This window comes from Pistacia vera, unplaced genomic scaffold, assembly GCF_008641045.1.
Source record: "Pistacia vera cultivar Batoury unplaced genomic scaffold, PisVer_v2 Contig241, whole genome shotgun sequence".
NCBI classification, from domain to species: Eukaryota; Viridiplantae; Streptophyta; class Magnoliopsida; order Sapindales; family Anacardiaceae; genus Pistacia; species Pistacia vera.
Genome location: NW_022196048.1, coordinates 100,501 through 108,114, shown reverse-complemented (window position 1 = coordinate 108,114; position 7,614 = coordinate 100,501). Strand labels below are relative to the sequence as shown.

The window sequence follows — 7,614 nt, the reverse complement described above, 5'->3', positions numbered from 1 at the left end:
GTATGATTACTTAATTCATTGTAACATTTCATTATAGTATGATTACATAATTAATTATAACATTACATAATTAGATAATTATTTAATTGATTATGACATTATATTATAAAAATTAATTATAATATTACATTATAAACAAATGATTATTTAATTAAATGATTAGAAATTTAATTAATTAAACATTACATTATAGTTAAATAATTACATTATATTATGATCACTTAATTAATTATAACATTACATAGTTAAATGATTACTTAATTAATTATAAATTTATAACATTACATTATAAACATTAGTAATTTACTATATTATAACATTACTTAATTAAATGATTACAAATTTAATTAATTATAATATTACTTTAAAGATTTATAGTATGATTACTTAATTCACTATAACATTACATTATAGTATAATCACATAATTAATTATAACATTATATAATTAAATAATTACTTAATTGATTATGACATTATATTATAGACATTAATAATTACTAATTTACTACATAAACATTAGCACAATACTTATTATAAATGATTATAAATTTAATTAATTATAGCATTACATTATAAATTTATAGTATGATTATTTAATTAATTGTAACTTACATTAAATTAAATGTTCTTAATTAATTATACATTATATTATAAACAAATTAATTATAATATATATTAAAGATTTATAGTATAATTACTTAATTCATTATAGTATGATTACATAATTAATTATAACATTACATAATTATGATTATTAATTGATTTATGACATTATATTTAAACATTAAATAACATTACATATAAACAAATTATTACTTAATTAAATGATTAGAAATTTAATAATTAAACATTATATATATTTAATAATTACTTAATTAAATTATTACAGTATTACATTACATTTATTATGTCATTTAATTAGTTTAACATTAGATTTTAAATGATTCTTAATTAGTTATAAATTTATAACATTACATTATAACATTAGTAATTTACATATTACATTACTTAATTAATAATTAAAAATTTAATTAATTATAATTACATAATAGAGTTATAATATGATTACTTATCAATTATAACATTTCATTTAGAGTTATAAATATTACTTAATTAATTATAACATTCAATTATAACATTAGAATATAATTAAATGATTAGAAATTTAATTAATTTTAATATTAAATTATAGATTTATAGTATGATTACTTAATTCATTATAGCATTACATTATAGTATGATCACATAATTAATTATACATTATATAATTAATGATTACTTAACTAATTATGACATTATATTATAAATATGGTAATTTACTATATAAACATTAGCATTACATTATAACATATTAACATTACATATAATTTATAGTACGATTACTTAATTAATTGTAACATTACATATAAACAAATGATTACTTAATTATTATTACGTAATAATTATAAACATTATTACTTATGTTATATTATGATCACTTAATTATTTATAGCATTACATATTAAATGATTACTTAATTACTTATAAATTTATAACATTACTTATAAACATTATTAATTTACTACATTAGTCATTAGTACATTACTTAATTAAATGGTAAAAAATCTAATTAATTGTAACATTACACTATAATTTATAATATGATTCTTAATTAATTATAACATTACATTATAAACTTAGTATAATATTTAATTAAATAATTAGAAATTTAATTAATATAACATTACTTATAATTAATAATTTCTTAATTAATTACATTTATTATATTTACATTATAAACATTAACTTTATAACATTAAATTACAATTTATAGATGAATAATTGTTTATGTCTTGGCTTTGATTGAGAAATTTTATGTGAATTGTGATGAATTGATTGAATTCAAGTGTTGCCTAGAGATTAGAGGATTTATGAGTTACTTGGACACAATGAATGAGTAATCAAAATTTGTTAGGGTTGTATTTGTAAACTTTTAAGGTATTTTTGTCATCTTTTAAACTATAGGGGGCAATTGATGTTTTCAGGTACCCGAAAGGAAACCGAAACCTGCATTTTAGGTTTCAGTTCCTTGAATTTAAGAACCTGCACTGTGCGATTTCGATTCTGATTCCTTTTTTTGAGAACCTATACTATGCGATACCGGTTCCGATTCCCCAAAAAAATATAGGTACTCAGAACCGCTCACCCCTAGTAAATGTAATTATCTATAATGTAAAATCAGAGGGGCAGTATTAGACAGTGTTCAATATTGTGGCTTTTCACTATATTTTCTTAGCAATTAAGTTGCCATTTATTAAGAGTAATACATGGCCTTATCATATTAGCCATGAATTGATAAAAGGATAAGTGTCCCTAAAATGATATTTATCTAATGTCAAAATTTAAAAGGGCTGAAGTAGTTTTGTAATCATAGGGAAATGTGATTTATCTAGAGTCCGTGAGTTTTTAATTTTTAAGGACCATTCCCATAACACTAGTCCTATATCTCTCATTCTCTCATTTTGAGCCTTGTTCTTGTTTGTGTTCATTTATTCTCTTACTTGATGTAATTATTATGAATAATACTACTCTCATAAAGTTTAATACGTTGACTATGTACAAAATGATACGTGAGTGAGGCCAGTGAATTTGTAAAGTTAACTTATTAAAAAAGATAAATGATATCTTTAATTTTCATCTAGAAAATTATTTAATTAATCCCACATCCACCATGACACAAACAGAAAGCCATCTTGCTCGCTTTATTTAATTTATTGAAAATAAGCACTATTCACAGAGTTGCCGATTATCTGAGAGATAAGTCTTATCATTATTCTTTCGCTTAATGTAATGTCATCATTGTTTCTGCATAGCTTTAAAGGTAACCTATATGTATCGATTAAGCATACTTGTGATAGGACAAAGGTTATATTGGATAGGAAAGGATTTATCACCATAAATTTAACCCTGCACTTCAGATTTGTAGAGCTGAAAACACCCCCAAGCTTCTATCTATCCCATTGTTGAAGACCTAACACAGTTTGTCATTTAGTTTTTACCTTAAACTCGTAGAAATAACAAAACATGACAAATGGTTTCTCCATTTGATATTTAAAACAAACTTCAGTCCAAGAGTACTACTAACTTCACACTGGAGAATACAAACAATTTTTGTTTTTGGTGATAATTTAAGAGAAGAGAAAATAGGTACACCGGGTAATGTGGCCCCTGCATCAACAATGAATGTATTGCCTCACGTACTTTGAAGAGTCATGAACTAGGTATCGACAAGCGATGTCAATGCCGGATCTGGGGTACCATGGTCTCTTAAAGGGACTGTTCTCAAGGCCACTTATTTAGCCAGGTTTTCTGCATAAGACCCTCGGTGATCTCAATTTGAAAAGTCCAGGAGATATTGAATTCACTCGGATTTTGTAGACCCCTAATTCCAGGCCATGACCTAACAAAACCATCATTATCATTATGGCATTCTAATGCACATCATTCTAGCAGATACAGCATGATGAATGAACAGATCAAGGACAGTAGTTATATGAAGCCTGAAGTGAGACTTAGAAATAAAACACCAAGCAATGCAATTAGAGTACTATTACTGGATAAAGGCCAACTGTTGTTGGTTTCCCATCTAAAATTAAGGCGGAAAGCTAAACCAACGGTAAAGCGGTATCCCACTAACAAATATAGAAATGAGAAATCAATTCCAAAATTTACAGCCTAGTCAGACAATTAATAGATGTACTAAAAGATGTTCAAATCTACCAGTTGGATAGCATTATGAACGTTTTTGTAACAAATTAAAGGTGAAGAGCAAGGAAAAAGAGGTTAAACAGGAAGATTATTCAAACAATACACAATGCAGCTATGTTCATCTAAAAGCCAAAATACTGTTAGCTTCATCTAATAATGAGTCAATCCACAATATTGTCAGGTTATTAAGAGCTAGCATGCGCTAGATACTTTTCCAATAGTTGGAGTTCTGTGTTCTGCCTTTCTAGTTCTTGAGAGGAAAGAGATATATAGGGCCTTGGAAGATCAGAGAATAGGAGATGGTCAAAGTCTCAGCTAGACAAGCTATTGTTGGGGGAAAACCTAAAAACATTGACTTTCCTGAAAAAACCAAACTTCATAGTGAAAGAATCTTGAATATATAAATATAGAATTTTAAACAGTGGCCAAACATAGCTTTTAGAGCTTGAGCTGAGCTTTGACTCCAATTAATCTTGATTTTGGGTTAAGGTTGAGTAGTCTCGCTAAATTGACTCTGTCATAACCATATATACTTTTACATAATGTATATACATAACAATCACCATTTTGTAGCAACTAATGCTTGTGACCGTATACTTTTTCCCCACAAAATTTCAGTCTCATTATATCTACTCCATGATTTGTACAAGAGGTTCGATCTCCACTTTCCCCATTTTTAACACTCTGCTCTCTACTGACATTTCCTCAACAGTGTTCGCATATTTTTGTGAGGCTAAAGGTAGACCATTACAATTAACACTCAGAAAGGACCAACTCTATCTTATAGGCATAACACCATGACCTTCCAGGAGACAATTAGAAACTGATGGAACCCACTCCAATATCAACAATTTAGGCTAGGCCATGGGTCTTTCATGGGCTTGGGTAGAACTCTCCTTGGAAAACCGGCTTGCCAAGGGAGGGTGCCCAAGCCTTTATAACCCACATGTCCACCCTTTTCTCTTTCAATGTGGGTTCTAACATTCCACCACGCTTCCCAACCGACGTCCACGTCGGCCTCTTTACCCCCGTCGGCCTCTTTACCCCTTGGGTGACTACGCGGATCCCCTTTCCCTCGGGCCTCCATGCCCTTTCTCGGGGTAGCAGCCCAGCCCCAGGTCAGCCTGCCACGGGTCAGCCTGCCACGCGTGTGCTGCCACGTAGGTGCGGATCATGCTCTAATACCAATTGATGGGAACCCACTCCAATAACTCAACAATTGGGTTGGGCCATGGGCTTGGGTAAACTCTCCTTGGAAAACCGGCTGGCCAAGGGAGGGTGCCAAGCCTTTATAACCCACATGCTCACCCTTTTCCCTTTCAATGTGGGATTCTAACAAAACAAAACATTAAGAACTATTAATCTACACAACCAGAAAAAATCTCGTATGATATTACCTTAGTCATGGCATTTAGGCCCGCCTTTGAACATATGCAACAGCTCCAGTAGTTGTCCACGTCAAGACCAGCTATGGAAGAAATATTGATCACTGATCCTCCAGATTTGCATCACGATACGTATCCAGACATACTTTGACACCAACCAAGATCCTGTTAAATTTGTTTTGAAAACATGATTCCACTCCTCCTCAGACAATCCAATGGAGACTTCACATTACCTGAGTGCACAGCAAGACACATAAAAAATATAAGCCATAGTAATTACTCATACATACATCAAATAAAATCAGAAAACCAAAACCACGAGAAAAAGGCAAATAATTCATGCTACTATACTGAAAAGGAGTTACGCTCAAGTCAGGAAGCTGAAACCGATGCTGAAAACCAGAATCACCATAAACACATTATGAGGTGAAGAATAACCAAGATCATGTAAACATACTTGTAGTGTACTTGTAGTTTGGTCTGCCCACCTCCATTGTATATAAGTAACCATAATGGAATCCATAAACATTATAAATATGAACTCATTTGAGAGAGGGATGAGGAAGAGGGTCACAAAAAAGATATTAGGAATTAAGCCTCCATAACATTTCAACAGAAACCTTCCAACCATTAAAAGTAAAACTTCTCATCTTTTCCTTTTTCGAAACAATAAAACAAACTCAAAAGACCGGCCGTAATCAGAAACTCAACAGTCATACCCACTAACTGCAAAATTATGAAATGTTAGATATAATGCAACTAATACAAAGAAATGACTTCCACAACATATTTGAAGTGTCCACATCTATTTCTCATATCCAAAAAGATAAAAAAAAAAAAAAAGAGTAAGTTAAGCATAGGGCTCTTTGGAAGCAACAGACATGGTAATATCAATTAATAATGTGAAAAATACTACAGATCATAACACACTGAGAGTTTTTGCAACACTGAATAACCAGAACATAAAATTACTGCCATGTGATGGAGATGAACTGTCAACTAGAAACCAATTTATTCAACCGCTCTCTCAAATCCAGAATTAAGTTCCCAAATAATTTGAATGAGAGCCATCAACATAAGCATCAAATAAGTGACTAAACCGAACCCCAATTAAACATAAACAAACAAAACAATACCCTTTTCCAATTACTTTATCCTGGAAAAAGACTTAAGTGAGACGAGTATACCACATCATCCGGTGTGTTCATACAATAAAATTATGCCTATCACTTTTTCTTTCCATCTAAATACCTAAAAATGCCTCAGTGACCACGTGACACCTATATTCTAACAGACTGACAACATTTATTCAATTATTTCCTGACAGCAAACAAACAAAATCAAAATCAACCAAAAACGAATTAAAAAAGTAATAAATTATACATATATTACCTCTAACACCGGCATTATTAACCAAAGCATCGATTTTCCCAAACGCTTCCCAAGCCTTCTGTACGGACTTATCAATGGTTGCTCCATCGGCGCAGACGTCCAGCTCCACAGCTGCGGCTCTAATACTCCCTGACTTGTTGATCTCATTACAGAGAGACTTGAGTCGATCGACGCGCCGAGCCGCAGCTATGATCCGGCAGCCGGCTTTTGCCAAATCGAGACAGAACTGGAGACCTAAACCCGAAGAGGCACCGGTGACCATAACCACTTTGTCGTTGATGTGGCGCCATGGCTCCAAGTGGTCCGACACCTCACTCGCCATTTCTGTAAAAGCCAGTCAAGTGAAAAACCTTAATTTATAGAAGGATGGAAGATGGAACTTTTTTTAAAAAAAAAAAATCATTTGGGGATTTCAACTTTATTTATTTCTTTTTAAAGAAAAACAAAAATCTGTATTTTGAAAATAGTTTCTAAAACTAGAAATAACAAAACGTGACGTGTTGGACATAATTTTTTGTATTTTACAAGGACAAAATCTCTAAAATAGTTAGCAAATAAATCTTTTAATTTTGTTAATTAAGGTGATGAAATTAGGAATATTAAATTAGGCATGAAACATGGGTATTGGTAGTTGTAGTCAATCCATTTATGTATTATTATAGTTTTGAATGTGGTAGTGAAGTGTGAATATTTTATATGCAAATGGATGACAGTCAAGTCCACTTTTAATTTAAGGAAACTTCTAAGTTCACTACTTATCTTATTATAACACAAATGGGTAGGTGTAAACACTCCATGCTTGACTCACCTAAATCCCACGCAATTTAAGGAAACTTCTAAGTTCACAACTTATCTTCTCTACAGGTTTTAAAAAGCCATGAACACACCCATATTTTTAACTGCCGTTAAAACACAATTAACTTTAAAAGGGTAGTAACGGAAACAAATATTTCTCTTTCTTCTTCCTCTTCTTCTCTTCCAGATTTCTCTTTCTTCTTCCTTTTCTTCTCCACTTTTCTCTTTCTTATCTTCTTAACTCCACATTTTTAACCCTACACAACTATGAGAAAGCCATTTCATTCCGATCC

The 7,614-nt window shown here is 30.8% G+C and overlaps 1 pseudogene; it reads right to left on the bottom strand.

Moving 5' to 3' along the window:
• Positions 1-3,036: 3,036 nt before the first annotated feature.
• LOC116131762 lies at positions 3,037-6,979 on the bottom strand (annotated as a pseudogene).
• Positions 6,980-7,614: the final 635 nt, after the last annotated feature.